The sequence below is a fragment of the Felis catus genome, chromosome A2 (genome assembly GCF_018350175.1).
Source record: "Felis catus isolate Fca126 chromosome A2, F.catus_Fca126_mat1.0, whole genome shotgun sequence".
Taxonomy (NCBI): Eukaryota; Metazoa; Chordata; class Mammalia; order Carnivora; family Felidae; genus Felis; species Felis catus.
In genome coordinates this window covers 93155846-93177450 of record NC_058369.1, presented here as the reverse complement: position 1 = coordinate 93177450, position 21605 = coordinate 93155846, and the positions used below count along the sequence as shown (strand labels likewise).

The window sequence follows — 21605 nt, the reverse complement described above, 5'->3', positions numbered from 1 at the left end:
GATACAAAATCAATGTACAGAAATCAGTTGCATTCTTATATCAAACAATGAAGCAACAGAAAGACAAATGAAGAAACTGATCCCATTCACAATTGCACCAAGAAGCATAAAATACCTAGGGATAAATCTAACCCAAGATGTAAAAGATCTGTATGCTGAAAACTATAGAAAACTTATGAAGGTAATTGAAGAAGGTATAAAGAAATGGAAAGACATTCCGTGCTCATGGATTGGAAGAATAAGTATTGTCAAAATGTCAATACTACCCAAAGCTATCTACACATTCAATGCAATCCCAATCAAAATTGCACCAGCATTCTTCTCGAAACTAGAACAAGCAATCCTAAAATTCATATGGAACCACAAAAGGCCCCGAATACCCAAAGTAATTTTGAAGAAGAAGACCAAAGCAGGAGGCATCACAATCCCAGACTTTAGCCTCTACTACAAAGCTGTCATCATCAAGACAGCATGGTATTGGCACAAAAACAGACACATAGACCAATGGAATAGAATAGAAACCCCAGAACTAGGCCCACAAACGTATGGCCAACTCATCTTTGACAAAGCAGGAAAGAACATCCAATGGAAAAAAGACAGTCTCTTTAACAAATGGTGCTGGGAGTACTGGACAGCAACATGCAGAAGGTTGAAACTAGACCACTGTCTCACACCATTCACAAAAATAAACTCCAAATGGGTAAAGGACCTGAAGGTGAGACAGGAAACCATCAAAACCCTAGAGGATAAAGCAGGAAAAGACCTCTCTGACCTCAGCCGTAGCAATCTCTTACTCGACACATCCCCAAAGGCAAGGGAATTAAAAGCAAAAGTGAATTACTGGGACCTTATGAAGATAAAAAGCTTCTGCACAGCAAAGGAAACAACCAACAAAACTAAAAGGCAACCAATGGAATGGGAAAAGATATTTGCAAATGACATATCGGACAAAGGACAAAATCTATAAAGAGCTCACCAAACTCCACACCCGAAAAACAAATAACCCAGTGAAGAAATGGGCAGAAAACATGAATAGACACTTCTCTAAGGAAGACATCCAGATGGCAAACAGGCATATGAAAAGATGCTCAACGTCGCTCCTTATCAGGGAAATACAAATCAAAACCACACTCAGATATCACCTCATGCCAGAGTGGCCAAAATGAATAAATAAGGAGACTATAGATGCTAGAGAGGATGTGGAGAAACGGGAACCCTCTTGCACTGTTGGTGGGAATGCAAACTGGTGCAGCCACTCTGGAAAACAGTGTGGAGGTTCCTCAGAAAATTAAAAATAGACCTACCCTATGACCCAGCAATAGCACTGCTAGGAATTTACCCAAGGGATACAGGAGTACTGATGCATAGGGGCACTTGTACCCCAATGTTTATAGCAGCACTCTCAACAATAGCCAAATTATGGAAAGAGCCTAAATGTCCATCAACTGATGAATGGATAAAGAAATTGTGGTTTATATACACAATGGAGTACTACGTGGCAATGAGAAAGAATGAAATATGGCCCTTTGTAGCAACATGGATGGAACTGGAGAGTGTTATGCTAAGTGAAATAAGCCATACAGAGAAAGACAGATACCATATGTTTTCACTCTTAAGTGGATCCTGAGAAACTTAACAGAAACCCATGGGGGAGGGGAAGGGGAAAAAAAAAAGAGGCTAGAGTGGAAGAGAGCCAAAGCATAAGAGACTGTTAAAAACTGAGAACAAACTGAGGGTTGATGGGGGGTGGGAGGGAGGAGAGGGTGGGGGATGGGTATTGAGGAGGGCACCTTGTGGGATGAGCACTGGGTATTGTATGGAAACCAATTTGACAATAAATTTCATATATTGAAAAAAATATTTAAATAAAGCTGAACCTTTTATTTAATTTAAAAAAATATAAATAAATAAAGTTTGCTCTTGGGTACTTGCAATATCCAAAATGGATCTCAAGCAAGAAAGAGGGTAAAAGTATTTCCTAGAGGGAAATGGGGACATCTAGTTCATGTCCTTGTTATTTTGCAAAGGAATTTAAAGGAGAGATTGCAGAGCAGATGGTCTTCCTGGTTCTGAAGAGAGGCTACCTGCCATGGTCCTTGCCCTGATCAAAAGTAATTTAATAAAGGACAGATGCAGGGGTCAAGTCAAAGGAAATAAAGCAGCCCTCACATATCTTCTCCAGTTTTAGAAGGTGTTTCATTCGCTCTCAACCACAAGTACCATAAGGCTTATGGAGATATATTTGCTAAAGCACATTTATGAAATATTTGGAATTTAATTTTCTTCTTAGCTTCATTTTAAAAGCACAAACTAAGCAATCTTTATTTCCCTACCTGCCAACATGAATGCTTGGCACACACATGGCAAGTGGAGTTCAGCTGTGAATAAATAAATGAAGAGGCAAATTGATCAGGTCAGTGAGTCTCTATGTGCTCGGAATGGTAAAATCCCCACTATTATTGCATACCAGTCAGAATATGCATGTCAGCACCTGTCCACTGGGGTAACCACTCTCGGTTCATCTTCACTGGAGCAGAACAGCACATGTGAAACACATTTACTCTAGTGTATCTACTTTCTCCCTGTCTTAAATAGAATAATTCCTTTCATTCCTGCACTTACATCCATAGATCCCAGGGTAATTTACTGGCGTTAATGTTTTTCTTCACAGAGGAACAAAACCCCAATGCAAAAGGTCAAAATTATTAACTTCCTTTTAGAGGCAAAGCAACAAACATAGGAGGTTAAATGGCACGATCCACACCAAAGCAGACACCAAGAAAAGAATTGCGACTTGAAAACAGAATGTCTCATCTTCATAAAAGTCAGGAAAAGTCACAAGAATTTATGAAAAATTCGAGATATTTATAATAGTTTCATTTTGTGAAATTAAAAGTCTATCCAGTTCTGGGATATTGTTCATTGTTCAGAAATGTTTTTGCCACAATGATTTGGGAGACATTTATAGATAATTAACAATAATCTTAAATGGGAGAGGGCATAATGTGAACAATATGATCAAGACATAAGAATTAAATTCCATAAGAAGTCTTTATTATTTTTCAGAAGAATTCTACATGCTGAAATGGGACTTGCCTTATTTTCTGCTATCATTTTTTATGTGATCTGGTAGTCATACAAACACAGAGAGTGAAACAAACTAAAATATTTTAAGGTCTCCCACCTTAGAAGATACAGTTTGGGCCACTCACCAAGGTGAGTGCCCTGCTATCTTCCGGTATGAATGCATCTGCACATATTCCCTCTGATAGCATTTACTCCTCCAAGGACCAACAGAGCCACGAGCAAGCCAAAAACAGGTGAGACGAAATGAACCTGGAGCCACTACTCTGCCTCCACCCATTTCTTCACAAGTGCTTACAGCAGCATCTGGAGGATCCTTCATATCCCTGCTGAAATGGGAGTTGCCAGACTCTCAAATTAATTGCTGATGGCCATCCCACTGTACTTTGACGATCAGGACCTAGAGATTCTTTGTTAGGCTCATTTTTGGACTCTTCAACTGGGTAAGCCCAATGTTCAGGAGAGACACAGGTATGAAGACACCACTGTTTAAGCATGAGTTTGGGGATGTTTCTAGATTCTAAAATTATCTGAAAATGTGGTTAACATAAAAGAGGTTTCTTTATAAATCCAAACAGCCTGAGATACCTCTGTTGCTGGAGGAGGGGGATATACTCAGGTGTGTAAGGTATGTGCCCATGGCAAGCCACCATGCCACCCCCTTCCAAGGCCCAGGATCCCCTGAGAAGTCCTCAAACAGCAAAACAGACAGCTGTAGCGTTTCCATTTCTTCTGAACCCTTCCTTCCACCTTCTAGCTATTGTGGTCAGGATCCAAGTCAGCTATGATACCAGACACGAACCTTTTACTGGGTTTTTAATTGTAAGGTTTATTTACCTTCTGTACCATGGCATAAAGTTTTTAGTACTTTGTAAGCCGTACTGTATCAGGCAAGAATATAGCCAATAAGATGACGACATCCTTATCTCTAGTAACTGTTGTGAAATGATGAGCAGTATTACAAAGGAAGCGCTTTGGTGACGAGTAAATGGAAGTTGCTTTTCAGACTGGTTTAGTAGCAAAATCAAGGAGCTTTTAAACTCCACCCTTCTCCATGTTCACAGCATGATAAGAACCCATACACCATATTAGAATAGCATTAATTCTAATATGTGTCTGCACACATTAAGTGTCTGCAGAAAGTATGTCCAAGTTTGGAGAAATCCAGCATTTCGGGAATGAACAAATAGAAATTCATTAATTAAAGTTATGACTTGTGTAAACATTTGATTAGACTAATACCTAGTTAATAAGACCTCAGAAAAATAATTGTGCATCCCATCACAGTACACACCATGGTAAATAAATTCAATATAAGAAACACAAGAATGTAGACCAAGAAAATCCAGACACCTTTCCCCATGCAACAGGGTTTCAAAACTGCAACTATTTCCCTAGAGAAAAAGTAGAGAGTGTCAAAACGTTCCATACAATTTTTTATAGTCTAGTATGTAAATTACTTATAGTTTATCTTTAAAAAATGTTATTCATGCCCCAAAATGTTCAAGTAAATTTTACAAATCTCTCTTTTAGAAACACATCCAAGTGTCAAAATGTAAAGTTAGAATGGGTATCAAAGGGTTAATGAGTTAAAGTATCAAATGTGTTTAGAATATTTTGCTGTGTGAGGTTCATTTCTATCTGGCATTCCTAGTCATGTGTGGACTAGAACAAGTCCTTAAAGGAATATTTTATTTGTTTATTTTTAAAGATCATGAGAATTAATCACATTCTTTGTGGGAAAGTTTTAGGAAATAAATGATGTGCACTGAGCCCAAAACGTCTAAAAAGGAGATCTTATAAGAATCCCATGGCAAACATCTGCCCTCCCAGAAGACCGTGTGGTTGTTGTCGCGATCCCATCTTTGTTTAGCAGTTCCTAAGGAAAACCTGACCTGATGCCCTCTGACCCAGCTACCCCACTGCTTCTTTAAGAGCAATTCCTTCCATTTCAGAATCTTGTACAACCTAACATTATATTGATTTTTCAAAGCTCTTTCAATTTCTACTTCATCCTCCCACTCTTTCATACCCTAGTTGTGGGTCAGTGACACCGCTGAGAACATTGCAGGCAGAATTATTTAATCTGAACATACCTGCAAATGAATACTGTCTTAGTACAGGGAAAGTGTTTTCGAGATTTCTTCAATTTCCTAACCAAATGCTATTTTGAAATAGAACTGTCTTTGAGAAGAAGCTATTAAAATAGTGACAGAAACAGAAATGAGACATTAATGAAATTAGACTCTGGTGTAAAATTGAATTTTGGATCATGTTACACTTACACAATAAATAGAGATGATATTTTAAAGCTAAAGATAGAGCATTCACTTGGGTGGTGTGTTAGACACCTGACTGCAATGACTTAGTCTAATAAGGTTAATTTTATCCTGATCCAAGAATCTATACTCAAGTATACACCACAGTACTTATAACCTTCTCTAGAAAGGCCAGAATCCAATCTCCTTTAAGCTTTTAGTTTCCTCCAACTTAAACACATGACTTTCTCATCCTGGCTGCAATATAATGCAGAAATATCAGGCATCAAAACTGCATTCCAGGTAGGAAGAAAGGAGAGCTAAGGGCAAAAGCTAATTCTGTACTTTTTTTTTTTTTTTAGTCCTATAAACAACAGCTTTTTGGAAGCTGCACCAAGTAGATTTTAGTTGCATATCACTTGCTAGAAGAATGTCACATGCCATTAGCATTTAAATGAGTATGGTGAATCCAGGATTTTAGCTAGGCATAAGGCCACCCCTAAAATAAATCCAAGTTTTGTTAGTAAGGAGAGAGGGTGGAATGGACATTGAATAGGTAAACACAGCGACCCTTCTACTAAATTTGCTAAATGTTGACCAAAGGGATGGCTGCAATTAGTGTTCATCCAAGTGCACTGCTTCTTTCAGACAGAAAATTCCTCTCTACAAGCTCTAAGCCACTGGGCTGCAAAACAGGATATGGAGAAGTTTCAAGGTATTTTACTCTACGTCTTCATAAAAGCCTAAATTTAAAGTTACTAATTCTCTTAGAAGATTTGAGATTGATTTACCTCTTTAGTACATTGGGGTAGAAGTAGATAGAGGTCAGCAAACTAAGGCCCATGGGTCAAACCTGGCTCTACGCCTATTTCTAGAAATAAAATGATAATGAAATACAGCCATGCCTCTTTGTTGACATCTCATCTCTGGCTAATTCCAAGCTAAAATGGCAGAGTTAAGCTTATGCAACAGAGACCATAGGACTTGGAAAGTCAAATATATTAACTATCTGACCCAGAAAGTTTGCCAACCCCAGCAAGAGAAACAATCCTGTTTCTGTTCAAAATGAGGGATGTAGTTAATTCCATATTTACACACCACATGGGATATTCTCATAGAGAGAAATAATGAGATCCAGGAAAAACAGTAAAGCAGATAGTAGCGGGAGAAAGACATAATGGTATTTGGAGGAAAATACCAGTTTTAATTAATGGACAATAATAAATCTGTAACTGCGAATGCAAAACTACCAGCGCTCACAGAATAACTTCTAGTCTTCCTATTAAGATGTTGATTTAGCTTTAACATTCCCAGTTTCCTATGGGAAGTCTCACTAAATCAAGCCTGACTTTGTTAACAAATCAAGCCCTGAATATTCTCACTGAAATAGGATCTCGCAGAGCTATTAAATGCACAGCTAATTTTCTGAACTCCACAGATTGTATCGTTTCTTATTTCAAGTGTTTCACTGATAATACTCACAGAAAACATTAGGCAGATATGAGATTCATGGCTTTTTTCTATACTTTTCCTATCTTTGCATGGAGGTACTGGTGAGGAAAGAAATAAGGAAAATATAGATCGTTCAGTCGAGAGTGTCCTAATGTTCCTAGAATAAGAAGCATCATATTTGAATAACACTAAAGAGACTCACTAGTTCTGGGGTAGGAGAGTTTTGCAAGTAAAACTGATAAGTAGTCTTCAAATACTTTTATTCTCTTCTGTTTCAAAAGTATAACTCCATTTACTAAGTGCATTGTGGGAAACTTCTGATAAATGCCCCCTTGCTAAATGCAGGAGACTAGGGAAACCAAGGTTTTACCTGAGCATACACTTGAGAAAAAAAAAAAAAAAAAGATTTGAGGCAAGATTGTGAAAGCAACTCCTTTAATTTGACTCTTGATTTCTTTACCTCCTTAAGTAAATTAGACTTGATTTTTTTAATATTTAGGGCAAAATTTATTTTCAAAGCTTACATTTCCTTGACTATAAAAACAAATATTTCTAAAAGCCCACTTTAGTTATTTTCTCAATAATTAATGCTTCTCTGACAAGGAAATAATTTGATTGAAAAAAGTATTATTTTTAAAACTGGAATTATTTGACCAAAATTTCATCCATATCTATAGTTACTATTACTCCAAAATAGCATTTCATATGTTCTTTCTTATAGTGATTGCAAAACTTCTTTGAAAAGTAATCCAAATGAATGTATTTCCACTAAGATTACATTTATACTTTAATTTAAGGTGACAATTTACTTCATAAATCTTAAACTTCCGAAACACTGAAAGAATTGTCTTGTTTACAAATTGCCCACTCTCAGATACTTCAGTAAAGTATAATATTTAAGCAGAACATAAACATAAGTGTGCATTTCTGAAAATTTACAATAGTTATTTAAAATTTGGCCGTTGTTTAATAGACTTAAAAAATTGATTAATGTATTCACTATTTCAAAATTATTACAACAAAGAATATTTTTAGTTGTGTTTATGCTTTTTCTCACACTGTATGCATTATTCATTGTGTATTTTATATCTTCAAACATATTTATTACATTTTTTTAGGTTGAATGCAGGGGCACCAAGAAAGGCTGCTAAGATTTACTTTAACTTTTAAAAATAAAATAATTTCATTCGTAAAGAAATATACTGTAACTGTCAAAGAGACCCCAGTTTTTCAATGATCAAACTAACGAAGTCATAATGTTTTACAATACCCAGTAGTGTTGAGTTTATGAGAAAACAAGCACATCCATTCACTCTTGGTGTGAGTGCAAACTGATGCAATCCCTTCAGAGGGTAATTTGGCAATTGCAATTACATTTCTATATGTACCATCCTCCTGACTCAGCAGTGCTACTTCTAGAGACGCACCTCTCAGATAGAATTACACATCTGAACAAAGTCTATTCCTTGTAATATTTATGGAACTAAGTTCAGGGGAAGAAAAAAAAAAAAGGCTGTTTAATTCCGGAGTCCTTATTCTTAACCACTACTCAAATTGCCTGTGATAGCTTCTTTCTGGGAATGACACAGTTATAACCATATTTGTAAGCTGTGTTGCTTTCTATTCCTTTTTATCTAAGTCTCTTCCTTATACTTGGTCGTGAAATTAGTCAAATAAAAATTTAAAAATAATTAGAAAAAAGAGAAAAAGTCTACCATATTACTTTTTTTTTTGTTTTGTTTTAAGAAATATTTGAGTATAGAAAAGAAATTATCAAACTCAGGATCTAAAGAATCAGTGGCCTCAAAATTTACTTTCTAAAGGCCAGAGTCAAATAATGTCAGAGCTTTTGTTTTCTAGAAGCTTTTAACTTTTCTAGAAAATAAAATAGTGCATCAATTGAAATGAGGATGTTTTAAGGAATTGAAAATTAAGATTTATGATAGTGAGTCAAAGTAAAGCAGAAATAAGAGTTTCCGCTCCGGCGTCAGGCAGAGTAAGAGCGAGTTGAGAAATGGGCAACATCCAGGATAGGATTCTTGGCATTGGTGAAAATATCAGGGGGTTCTTTCTATTTCCTTCCTTTGACGTGTTCAACCAGCTATTACATTCAAATCTCTAAAAAATATCACAAAGACACAATTTTAATGGAAAATTTAATGCGATTATGCAATTAACTGAAATCTGTGATTCAAGTAAAAACCTTCCACTTTGACATTTCAATTAGTGGTTGATTGGGGACAAATTATGCCTGGAGATGAAACCTGTTTGGGTAACTCAGTTATCAACAGCTATTTAATGATGCTGTTTATTTACCCCTTATTTCATTTAGCCTAGTTTTAATTGAATTCCATAAATCTTATTAACCATGGTAATTCAAAATTTGGACAATAAATTATTAAATTTATGAGTAGCAGCAACTTCAGAAGGCCACACATTTCAATTTTCCTAAATCAAGCCATCTAACCATTAGTTGTTTTACAAAGTGTTAGAATAAACATAGAGATCATTAAAAAGCACACATTGCTATTCAGTATAAATAAATAGATACGAAACAATGAGTGAATGAGTTTCATAGGAAACTTCAAATAAATACAAATGGGTCAAAAATATCTCCCTTCAAAAATTAATACCTGAAATAAGAAAAAATGTAAATATATAAAATATTCCGCTGAAGACATATCAGCAAAGCCTTTATTTCCTTCGAGTTTATGTAATATTTATGTTTATCATATTTATTATCATGGTGAAAAATTGAAAACAAGCCAGAAGTCCAACTATAGAAATCCGTTAAACAACTTATGATACAAACATTTCATAAAACACTTGCCACCAAAAAAAATCTATGCTGAGGGAAAAAAAAAACTTAATAACCTTGGAAATGTACATTGTAACAGATACAATGTTATTCAAAAATTACACCCTGTTGCAGCACCAAGGTGGTTCAGTCAGTTGAGCCACCAACTCTTGATTATGGCTGAGATCATGATCTCACAGTCATCAGATGGAGCCCTGCATCAGGCTCCACTTTGAGTGTGGAGCTTGCTTGGGATTCTTTCTCCCTTTGCCCCTCTTCCCTATGCACTCTCTCTCTCAAAAACAAACAAACAAACAAACAAACAAAAACCCCACCATAACACCATGCTCCTCTTCCTCCCTGCTAACATATTTTTTTAGGGTTTTATTTTAGTTTTTGAGAGACAGAGCACAAGCAGAGGAAGAGCAGAGAGAGAGGGAGACAGAATCCAAAGCAGGTCCCAGGCTCTGAACTGTCAGCACAGAGCCGCATGAGGGGCATGAACCCACGAGCGCAAGATCATGATCTGAGCTGAAGTCATATGCTCAATGGACTGAGCCACCCCAGGTGTCCCCTCCATTTTTTTTTTGTTTTTGTTAGGTATTATGTGGCAATTTCTTGGCCTCAGATGTACATGTGACTCTGATATCGCCATGGTCATAAATAAACTCCTACAATTTGGCCATAAGAGAATCGTAACAGACTCAGTTCCCATGCTCAAATCAAATTGCCAAGTGACCACTATGTTCCTCCCTGAAATGTTTTAAAATATTTAATAAACATTAATCAGGACAGGATGGCAACAAAGTAGTATGCACAAGACCCAGTTAAAAGTATAAGTGCTTTAAAAAAAAGTGCAAATGCTTTATGCATATTAATTCCCTTAATCTTCACAGCAAATCTATGACATAGATGTTATTACTGTCATTCCATTCTACAGATGAATTGAAGATGGCTAGAGGCAGAGTCAGGCCAGTTTAGAGTGTGGCTCTAGCAGCCAAAATATGCCCCTCTAATGCAAATCTATCTCAAAAGCAATGGGGAGAATTTCTTTCTAGGTGAAAATATTTTGTGCTCTTTTGAATTTTTAACTCTGTACTGCTTTTCAGAACATTTTTCCCTTTCTCTTTAGATAGAGGAAAATGAGATCCAGGTAGGATGAAGACCACGTCTTTTGCTCTATGCCACTCTGTAAGGCAATAGTCAATAGGGAGTTGGACATAGAATGGAGGTCTATGCTTTAGAAATCTAGCAGCTGTCAAGTTTCTGTGGCTGATACTTCAACTGACCCTGACAACTGAGTTTTTGATGTTGGCAGCTTTTGCTGAAATAAAATCATTATAATCTAATCAGAAACAAGTTTGAGGGTGATGACTTTAAGAGAGACTAACCTTCAGTTCCTCTTCAGAATTTTTAGCTAACAAATATTTTTAGCTAACATTCTTGTATATACACATACATAGACATGTACACATACATAGATACATGTCTCAAAACATGTTTGATACATGCTCAAAAACATACCCTGTATTTTCATTTTTACCATAAATACAATGTTTGTAGTATTAAAGGAAAAAAAATGCACTGCACAAGCTAAACAAGAAGGAAGACTTTATTCAAGACTATTGCAATAGGGGAGAGAAAATGAACACAGCTTCGCTGGAACAAAACGAAGGATTTTCAATGGCTGGGGTAAGATAATGGAGAAATACTGGAGGACATTTTGGGGAGCTCTATCAATGTGATTAGGCCTTCTGTGTTTGCTAATTGTCCCTTCTTGAAGTTAGTTTCCTATGTACCCACAGAGACTGAGAGATAGGAGTTCAATAAATACATTTCAAAGGCACAACTCCCATGGCCTGAGGGAGGCATTCTGGATTGTGGAAGATTTACATCTCTAAGTGACAGAAAGAATTTACAACTGCAAGTTTTCTAAAGTTAGTTCTCTAAGAAAAGGGCATTCAGGGGCCTAAAGTCAGAAGGAAACCTGTCTAACGTTTAATCAAGCTTAGGGGAACGTTAAGGCCATCTTGGTCAATGGCAAGTTTGGAAAATGCATGTAGAAAGAATTAAGAATATGCATTACCTTTACTTATTAACAAAGATATCTATCAACATTTTGGTGTTTGCCCTTTCAGTGATTATGCATCACTTATTTATAAATATAAATTTGTCCTACATGCAATTTTATACTCTTTTCCACCCAATTCTTATCAGAGCCATGGAACAAGTGAAATCAGATGAAAATCTGTCTATAATAACTACAACAAAACAACAAGAAGGCCCATGAATTACAAGATTTTTACATGTCAGGCATTCTGGTAAGCCCTTTACTTCAACAATCTGATTCACTATCCCCAAAAGCTTTTAAGTACAATTTGTACCCATACCCCACTTTTTTACATGAGAAAATTGAGTCTAAGAGATGCTGAGTAAGTTGCTGAGAATTATATAACTAACGGTCAGTTTTATAGAATTTAGTATTATAGACTTTATGGAATATAGCCGCCTCCCTCTCAAGCCCTAGCTGGGAACGCCTATACACTATTTCTCCGACAGAATCTTTATGTACTTTGCAGCTTTTCATTAACCCTCCCTTAGAATCATGACATTGTCATCACCAGGACTTTTCAACCATATTTTGAAAGTCATATTTTCTACTCTACATAAACTGTATTTTATAAAACATACACCCATGAAAGCTTTGAAATGTTCATTTGGGATTTAGCATCTGAAATTTAGAATGTTTCTGTGCCAGCAACATAGAAACATCTGCTTTTTCCTTGGTTAACAAATGAAACCTCTACAATGCAAATCAGCTTCAGAAAAATTATTATTTACCAGGGTACAATTACGATCCAGGAAGTATCTTTGTGTTTTTTTTTCCAAATGCATGCAACTTACCATAAGTAAAGCCAGTTATTTTCTTTACTATACTTCAGTCCAATTTAATAATTCCCAACTCAGGTTTACCATAATCCAGTAGGTCTTAAGAGAAAATCTCAATGCTACTGAATTTCTCAAAAGAATTTAGTTTGAATTCACTTTTAAATAAGCCTAATCCAGTACTGTTAGCAATATGGTGTTAAATTCAAGATTCTCAAGAAGTGGTAAAAATAACTGAGCATGTCTTGACTGTTAGTGCTATTCTGTGTGAGGCAATTGGCGAGGTGTTGTGGATGAGAGATGAAAATATGACACACAGCAAAGAGCATGCAAAGAGAAAGGAGATATGCACATGGTCTCCATCAAGAATGGTTTACTTATTAGCAACAGAAAATACTAAAACTAGGGATGATTTCTTGGAAGGGTACAAAGTATCTTACTCCAAGACCTGGAAAGTGTAGGTAGACTAAACAATGGAATAACACAGGAACAAAAAAGCTATGAACTGAGATTATTTTATCTGTCAATAGAAGATTGCATCCCTTCTGTGGGCACACAAATGGCATTATTCTGTCTCTGTCCAGCATGCCTGTCTCTATTTTGGAATATATTAGACCTAGTATGGCCAGTCTAAACTAGCTGTACCATGCCCCAAAGTGACAGATCCTCTGACTCTGATTTCTAAGAATGTACCTGAAAAAACTAAGGCCATAGATCTATCCAAATCCCAATTACCTTGGACAGAGTGGGTGAGAGCTGTGGCTTAACTTGCATTTAGCAAGAGTTGCAGGTATAAACAATGTGAGAAAAGGACACAAGCAAGTTCTCTAAAAATTGCATATAAGGCAGAGGAGAAAAAGTTCAGCACAGGAAATTATCGTGTGCTTGTTACATACACAATCTATTTTTATTTTTTAAATGTTTATTTATTTTTGAGTGAGAGAGAGACAGAGTGCAAGCAGAAGAGGAGCAGAGAGAGAGGGAAACAGAATCGGAAGGAGGATCCAGGCTCTGAGCTGTCAGCACAGAGCCTGATGTGGGGCTTGAACTCATGAGCTATGAGATCATGACCTGAGTTGAAGCTGGACGCTTAGCCAACTGATCCACTCAGGCACCCTGGTACATACACACTCCTAATGCACAGTGGAATGTGCTAAGTACTCAAGAGATGTAGACCTATTGTTATGATAGTGAAAATATAAAACATTATTTATTTTTGGTCATTTATACGTATATGTATTCATGTATATACACATATATATGTACAAACAGTTTTAACATGTGACATCATATTCAAGGTAATAACTCAAACTATTATGTCATGAGTTTTTCACATAGAGTTACAGCATTTGAAGTGAGCATTGATAAAGATATTGATATCTACCATTAATTTAGTGCCTAATTTATGTTGACACTGTTATGAAATGTGTTCATGCATTATGTCATTTCATTTTTTTTTTTTAATTTTTTTTTTCAACGTTTATTTATTTTTGGGACAGAGAGAGACAGAGCATGAACGGGGGAGGGGCAGAGAGAGAGGGAGACACAGTATCAGAAACAGGCTCCAGGCTCTGAGCCATCAGCCCAGAGCCTGACGCGGGGCTCGAACTCACAGACCGCGAGATCGTGACCTGGCTGAAGTCGGACGCTTAACCGACTGCGCCACCCAGGCGCCCCATATGTCATTTCATTTTTAGAGCAACACTATAAGTAGACTCTATTATTTTCCCCATCTTAAAGGAAGAGTAAATGGCTCTTAGAGACGATAAGGACTTGCTGGAGACCACATGTCTAAGTAATAGAGGCATGATTCTGACCCGTATTTCTTAAACTAGTTCTCCTAATCACTGTGCATTACTGTCATGCCAAGCCCTGATGCTGGTAGAATGTTTTTAGAGAGATGGTATTCTAATATGTCACTTGGAAGACTATAGGAGCAGACAAGAGGATGGGAACATTCTGGAGTACTCAAGGAACACAGAGGAGCTATTTTTAGCTGAAACATGGGATGCACAAGGAGAAGAAAGAGACCAAACCAAAAAGATCAATCTAGTCCTGAGCATGGTGGGTCATGAAAACCATGATAAGAAGGAGAAAAATTAAGTGAAATAATTCTTGAGGAAAGTATGATGGTAGTGAATAGAATGTCCAATCTGGGAGGAGAAAATACTGAGTCATAAAAATCTCATGAAACTATTGCACTGTCCTGTCAAGATCATCTACTGCAGTCCACTTTGTTTAGTTGATGTAAATAATAAGCATCTTGCAGACACTCATGAATGAATGAACTGTGTAGCCAAGAGATCAGCTAAACTAATAAGGTGAAAAGCTGTCAAAGTAAGTGAGTAGAAGCTTAGGATATCTATTACTGTTTCTTTTCTATCATTTATTTTAGAAAAAAAAATGTAGAAAAATGCCATTCTCTGAAATTCTCTATCTAAATGCAAGGCAATTTTTCTCAACTCCCTATGCATCACAAAGTCCTATTTGACTCTACCTCTAAATTATAGCCTATATTAATAGTTAGTTTTTTGTCTCTGGTGCTTTCACCTTAACCCAGTCATCATCATATCCTGTAGAGCATAATAACTTTCTAGCTAGTCTCAAAACTGCCAATTTCACCCTCCCTTACATCTATCCATGGGTCACAAAGCAAACAGAGCAGTCAGTTCAAAAAATCTTTCAGATTAACCCTCTTACCTGATTAAAAGTTATCAGTGGTTTTGAAGTGATCTGAGACTAAAATCCAAAATCATTAGAAAGGTCTGTCATACTGTGATATTGTTATTTATAAGAAATATGCATTTGGTGTTCATCCACAGTTTCTGGCGCACAGCTCCCTAAATCTTTGAGTTTCCTGTGTTGAGAGTGACAAAGCTATCTTTTGTTATATACATGAAGTTACTTTTGGGCTTCACCTAAGGATGGGAGCTGGTTGCCAGGAGAACTAACCACAGAATCCAGAGGTTGGAACATTCAGTCCCCCCCCCCCCACCTGACCTCTGGAGAGGAGAGAAGGACAGAGATAGAATCAAGTGCTAATGGTCAATTATTTTTTTTATTTTTTTAATGTTTATTTATTTTTGAGAGAGAGAGAGAGAGAGAGAGAGAGAGAGAGAGAGAGAGAGAACACAAGTGGCAGAAAGGCAGAGAGAGTGAGACACAGAATCCGAAGCAGGCTCCAGGCTCTGAGTTGTCAGCACAGAGCCCAATGCAGGGCTCAAACCCACAAACCATGAGATATGGGCTGAGCTGAAGTTGGCCACTCAACCAACTGAGCCACCCATGCGTCCCCCAATGGTCAATTATTTAATCAATAATTAATTTAATTAATTGCCTATGCAATGAAACTTCCATAAAACCCTAAAAGGAAAGGGTTCTAAGAGGTTATGGGTTGGTGAACACATGGAGCTTAGGAAAATGGCACAGCTAGAGAGGGCATGGGAGCTTTGCAACCTTCCTCAAACATTGCCTTATGCATCTCCTCCATCTAGCTGTTCCTAGGTTAAATCCTTTTATAATAAACCAGTTTCTAGTAAGTAAAATGTTCTCTGGGTTCTGTGAGCTACTCTAACAGAGAGGTTATGGAAACCTCTGATTTATAGCCAACTGGTCAGAAGAACAGGTAACAACCTGCACCTGTGATTAGTGTCAGGGGGTCATGAGAATGTCCAATCTGTAGCCAGTCAGAAACACAGCTAACAATCTAGTCTTAGGTTCATACAACCTTGTCTGAAGTATGTGGGGACAGTCTTGTAGAACTGAACCCTCAATTCAAGAAGGCTGATGTCACCTCTGGATAGAGAGTGTCAGAATTGAGCTGAATTGTAGGTGTATTAAGCAATGCTTGTTGAAATGTTGGAAATTGGGGAGCCCTCCCTACGCACATTGAAACTGGGTTTAAGAACACTAACAAATACTATACGTGATTTAGACAGTCTGTACTTTTCCAGCTTCATTCTCTGTTATTCTCCCTGTCATGGTCCCCACATCCTATTGCTCTTCAGCTATACTGACTTCTTTCTATTATTTAAATACTCCATAATCTTTCTCAATTCAGGAACCATGCCCTTGGTGAACTATGCTCAACTCTTCTTAGATGGTCAATGTATTCTCATCTTTAGAATCTAGGACTATGCTATCAGAGAGGTTTAACCTAACTGATCATTTAAAACAGCTTCCAAACTGTTTTAGTACATCCAGAGGAAGAGCATTCTTTAACCTATAAAGAGTGAAAGCTGCTGTACGGTGTTCCGGATCAAGGGAAGAACATACACAAAGATCTATACATAAGAGAAGAAGACCTATAAGGCTAAAATATAGATTCAAGTAGAGTAAGGACAAAAAGTAGGTGAAGGTAAGAGATAAGATAGGAGTGGTTATTGGGATATGCAGGGCTTTTAAAGCCAATATGATGAGGTTAGGCTTTATTTTGAACTGTTCAGTGGTTTATGAGAAGCAAGGTAATGAAATGTTTTCAGCAGAGGAGTGTGACCATGATTGCATTTTAGAAACATGAAGGGTACTAGTGTATAAGAGGGGGAGAGGGGTAGGGAAGACTGCAGACAAGGAAACTAACCAAGCAGGACATGATGGTATCCTCACATAAAAATAAGTGGCTGTGGGGTGAGGGCCTAGCAGAGAGGAATACTTTGCACGCAGAATGAGGTGTTGGGAGATTACTCACCAACTAGAAACCTATTGCACTCTTGAGACTGCTGTTACTAAAACCAATTATTTATTTCAATGAGATATTCTGTTTATGTTTTTTGGTTAAGGCCATTAATGGTGTAATTAAATGAGTGCCTCTATTCTTATCATAATGAGAAGGAGATGTTGTAAATAGATTGATACACTTATTTTTAAGAGCTGAAAGGGAGGAAGCAGTTAACTTTCAACTTAAAACATTATTTTAGGTGCTGGGGACTTGAGAGCAGTGAGTCGCGTCAGAGGTATGTAATCCAAAATGAAAACTAGATACTCCCAAAATGAGCAAATTGCTGAAATGTACTCTAAATTATGCAGCTGAGTTTTGTTGTTACTGTTATTATATTGGAGAGGTTTTTTTTTTCACATTTGATTTTGACGGTTTAAAAATATAGCTCACTTCTTCTGAAAATGCTTTCACTTGTCATATATGAATAAAACTTAAAGCAGAATCAGAAATTAGAATCCTAGAAAGGAGGAAGAAGCAAATATTTCCACTGTAAAGATCAATACAGATTTCAAGAGTGACATCATCCAGATGGGAGACCTCGGCCTCTAACCCCCTTCCAAAGATCAACAGTTAGATAGCCATGCAAGAACAAAAATAGCTGTAGATGGGGAACCTGGGTGGCTCAGTAGGTTGAGTGTTCGACTCTTGATTTTGGCTCAGATCATGATCTCACAGTTCAAGAGAGCAAGCTCCACTTCGGGCTCCATGCTGATAGCTTGGAGCCTGCTTCATATTCTCATTCTCTCTCTCTCTCTCTCTCTGACCCTTCACCACTCACATTCTCTCAATCTCTCTCTCTCTCTCTTCAAATAAATAAATAAATAAATACACAAACATTTTTTAAAAGGCTCTGGGAGAGTTCTAGAGTCTACCTAAGAAATGTCAGCAACATGGTAGAACAAAATACTTTGAGAATAACTGTGCAAAAAGAGAAGGAAGACAGCTTCATTTTGCTTGCATCATCCTATCCCCAAGCTGTCATTGCTCAGTGAGAAGGGAAACCTTAGCTAGAAGGAGTCCCTCCCAAATAGAGAGCACCATGAGTGGGCAGTTTTCCCAGCATAGCTGAGACGTACAGAGCTAGCTAGGAATAAGGGGGAAGAAAGAGGGGTTACCAAGAGCAGTCACGAAATGAAAGATTTATAGGCCAAAAACTATAAGACGATGAGGAAAGCAGAACACTTAAATAACTTTTGTGTTCACAGATCAGAAGAGTTAACATCATTAAAATGCCCATACTACCCAAAGCCATCTATAGAGTCAATGCAATCCTTATCAAAATTCCAATGTCATTTTACACAGAAATAGAAAAAAACCATCATAAAGTTCATATGGAACAACAAAAAGACCCCACATAGCCAAAGCATTCTTGAGAATGAACAAAGCTGGAGGCATCATACTTCCTGATTTCAAACTATATTATGAAACTATAGCAATTAAAATATTATGTTACTGGCATAAAAACAGACTCAAACGTGATGAGGAGGAAGATGATCAAATGCACACAGTTCCATAAATGGATGGAACAGAATCCAGGACCCAGAAAAACCCATGTCTGTATTTGGTATTTGACAAAGTATTTTGTCAAACTAGTATTTGACAAAGTAGCCAAGAATACTCAATGGGGAAAGAATAGTGTCTTTGATATATGGTTTTGGGGAAACCATATATTCACATGCAAAATAACAAAATTGGATTCCTGTCTTATGCCATTCACAAAAATTACCTTGAAATTGATTGAGGTCTTAAATGTAAGACCTAAAATCACAACTCCTAGAAGAAAACACGGGGAGAAGCTCCTTAACATTGGTCTTGGCAATGATGTTTTTAATACAATACCAAAGCACAGCCAACACAAGGAAAAATGAAATGGGACCACATCAAACTAAAAAGCTTCCAGGTACCCAAAGAAACAATCAGTGAGACAAAAAGACAATCTATGGAGTGGCAGAAAATACTTGTAAAGCATTCATCTCATAAAGGATTAATATCCAAAATATATAAGGAACATATAAAACTCAATAGCAAAAGAATGAAAAATAATGGGCAGAGGATTTGAATAGATATTATACCAAAAAAGACATTCAAAAGGCCAACAAGTGTGAAAAGATGTTCACCATTACTAATTATCAGATACTAAGTATCACCATTACTAATTACAATTATCAAAACTGCAATGAGATAACACTTCACACCTGTTAGAATGGCTATTATCAAAAATACAAGAAATAATAAGTGTTGGCAAGGGCGTGGAAAAAAAGGGAGCCCTTGTGCACTATCAGTGGGAAAGTAAATTGGCACAGCTGCTATGGAAAAGAGTATGGAGATTCCTCAGAAACTTAAAAATAAAAGTTCCGTATAATCCAGCAATATCACTACTTTGTATACATCTGAAGAATAGAAATCATTATCTTGAAGAGATATCTATACTCACATGTTCATGGCAGCATTATTCATAATAGCCAATACATGGAACCAACCTAAGTGTCTGCTGACTGATGAATGGACAAAGAAAACGTTGTGTGTATCTAAAATGGATTATTCAGCCCTTACAAAAGGAAACCCTGCCATTCGTCAAAACATGGATACACCTTGAGGGCATTATGCTAAGTGAGATAAGTCAGAGAAAGACAAATAGTGTATGATCCTACCACATACAGAATCAAAAACTGTTAAACTCATAAAAATGGTACAATGGTGGTTTCTGGGGGCTGAGGGGTGGAGAAACTACAGTGGCCTTACACAAAGTGTACAAACTTTCAGATGTAAGATATTCTGGAAAGCTAATGTACAGCATGATGATTAAAGTTGATAATGCTATATGTATACTTCAAAGTTGCTATTAAGTACAGCCTTAATGCTCTCACTTTAACAACAACATACTGGTAATTATGTGAAGACTGTTAACTAACCTCATTGGGGTAAACATTAAACCATATATATGTGTGTGTCAGATTTACATTGTACACCTTGAACTTATGCAGTGCTATATTTCAGTTATCTTTCAATAAAGCAAAATAAAAAAGCAACAAAGTTTCAATCTCAAAACAGCAAGAAAAAAAATTAAGACTTTATTTTAAATTGTTAATGAAAAACCAAATCAATTTTATGGTGGTAAAATAATATGTTCCAGATACCTGGTGTTGGGGTTGTCTAACCCGATAATATGAAATAACAGAACTCCTAGAGTAACATATGAATAGTTGGTCAAAAGACCATCTTTCTTGAATATTAATTGCGTCATTTAAGCTTGACATAAAAACTGGAAAGCAGACAATTAACTCTTAAGATCTTAGACAAGAATGTACAGTGCTAGTAATTTATGTAATTGGTAGCTCATAAGCTTTGAAAAACAGAGAGGTAGAAAGAAGGGCTGAATATTTATTATGAAATTTGAGAAATCTGATTAGTACTTTTATCAAGGTATAGGAGTATTTTCTGTGAAAATGAGCCAGAAGGGTGCCCAAGTCTAATCCATTATTTTCTTAAGTAGTTGCTCTGGAATTACCCCAATTCCAAAACAAATCACTTCTTAGATTTATGTTTTTAACCTGTTCTAGAACTGGCCACTCTCATACATAACCGGTAGGAATGTAAAATGAACCTACCACTTTGAAAACAGTTTTTCCTGTTTTTTGTAAAATTAAGCACATATTTACTATACAATACAGCCATTTCATTCTTAAATATTTACTCAAAAGAAATAAAAGTACATATATATATAAAGTGTGATAAAACTTGTACCAAAAATTTCAAGGTAGCTGTATCATAAAAGTCCAAAGTAGAGAGAAGACGGTTTCCAATTTAAATTGCACTCAACAGGAGAATGGACAAATTGTACATATAACTGAAGAGTATTTCACTTCATATATATATATATATATATATATATATACGCACACACACACGTATACATATATATATATATATATATATATATATATATATAATGAAATACTCTTCAGTAATATAGATTATAAACAACTGGTACCTAAGAAAACATAGATCTATTACAGAGTCATTGCACTGAGCTCAGGAAGCCAAACAAAAAACAACACATACTATATGTTTCCACTTATAAAGAGAGCTGAGATGATGGAAATGTTTTAGATCTTTATAATAGTGCTGATTACAGAGATACAGACATTTGTAAAACTCATTAAATATGCATGTGAAAATATTACCTAGGAAATAACTGAACAAATAGGGCACATATTAGCAGTATTTCAAATCAGAGGAGACTAAAGAGACATAGGGGATTGGAAATTAGCGTTGATATCAGTCTTAAATTTCCTGACTTTGTAACTCTTCAATGTTTATGTGAGATAGTATCTTTACTCTTAGAAAATGCACACTGAAGTATTTAGAGTTAAAGGGGCATGGGATCTCCAAATTATTTTCAAATGATTTA

At 36.4% G+C, this 21605-nt stretch overlaps 1 protein-coding gene across 3 annotated transcripts in view; it reads right to left on the bottom strand.

Annotated features, from left to right (window-relative positions):
• ZNF804B (zinc finger protein 804B) overlaps positions 1-21605 on the bottom strand; it is a 516223-nt gene that overhangs the window by 19647 nt on the left and 474971 nt on the right. For 2 of the 3 annotated variants that reach the window (XM_045052350.1, XM_045052349.1), the window contains exon 1: positions 15178-15431. The exons of the other annotated variant lie outside the window; for it this stretch is intronic. The gene's annotated coding sequence lies outside the window, so the exon portion shown is untranslated. Of the gene's footprint in view, positions 1-15177; positions 15432-21605 lie in introns of those variants that run through there. 3 annotated transcript variants of the gene reach the window in all.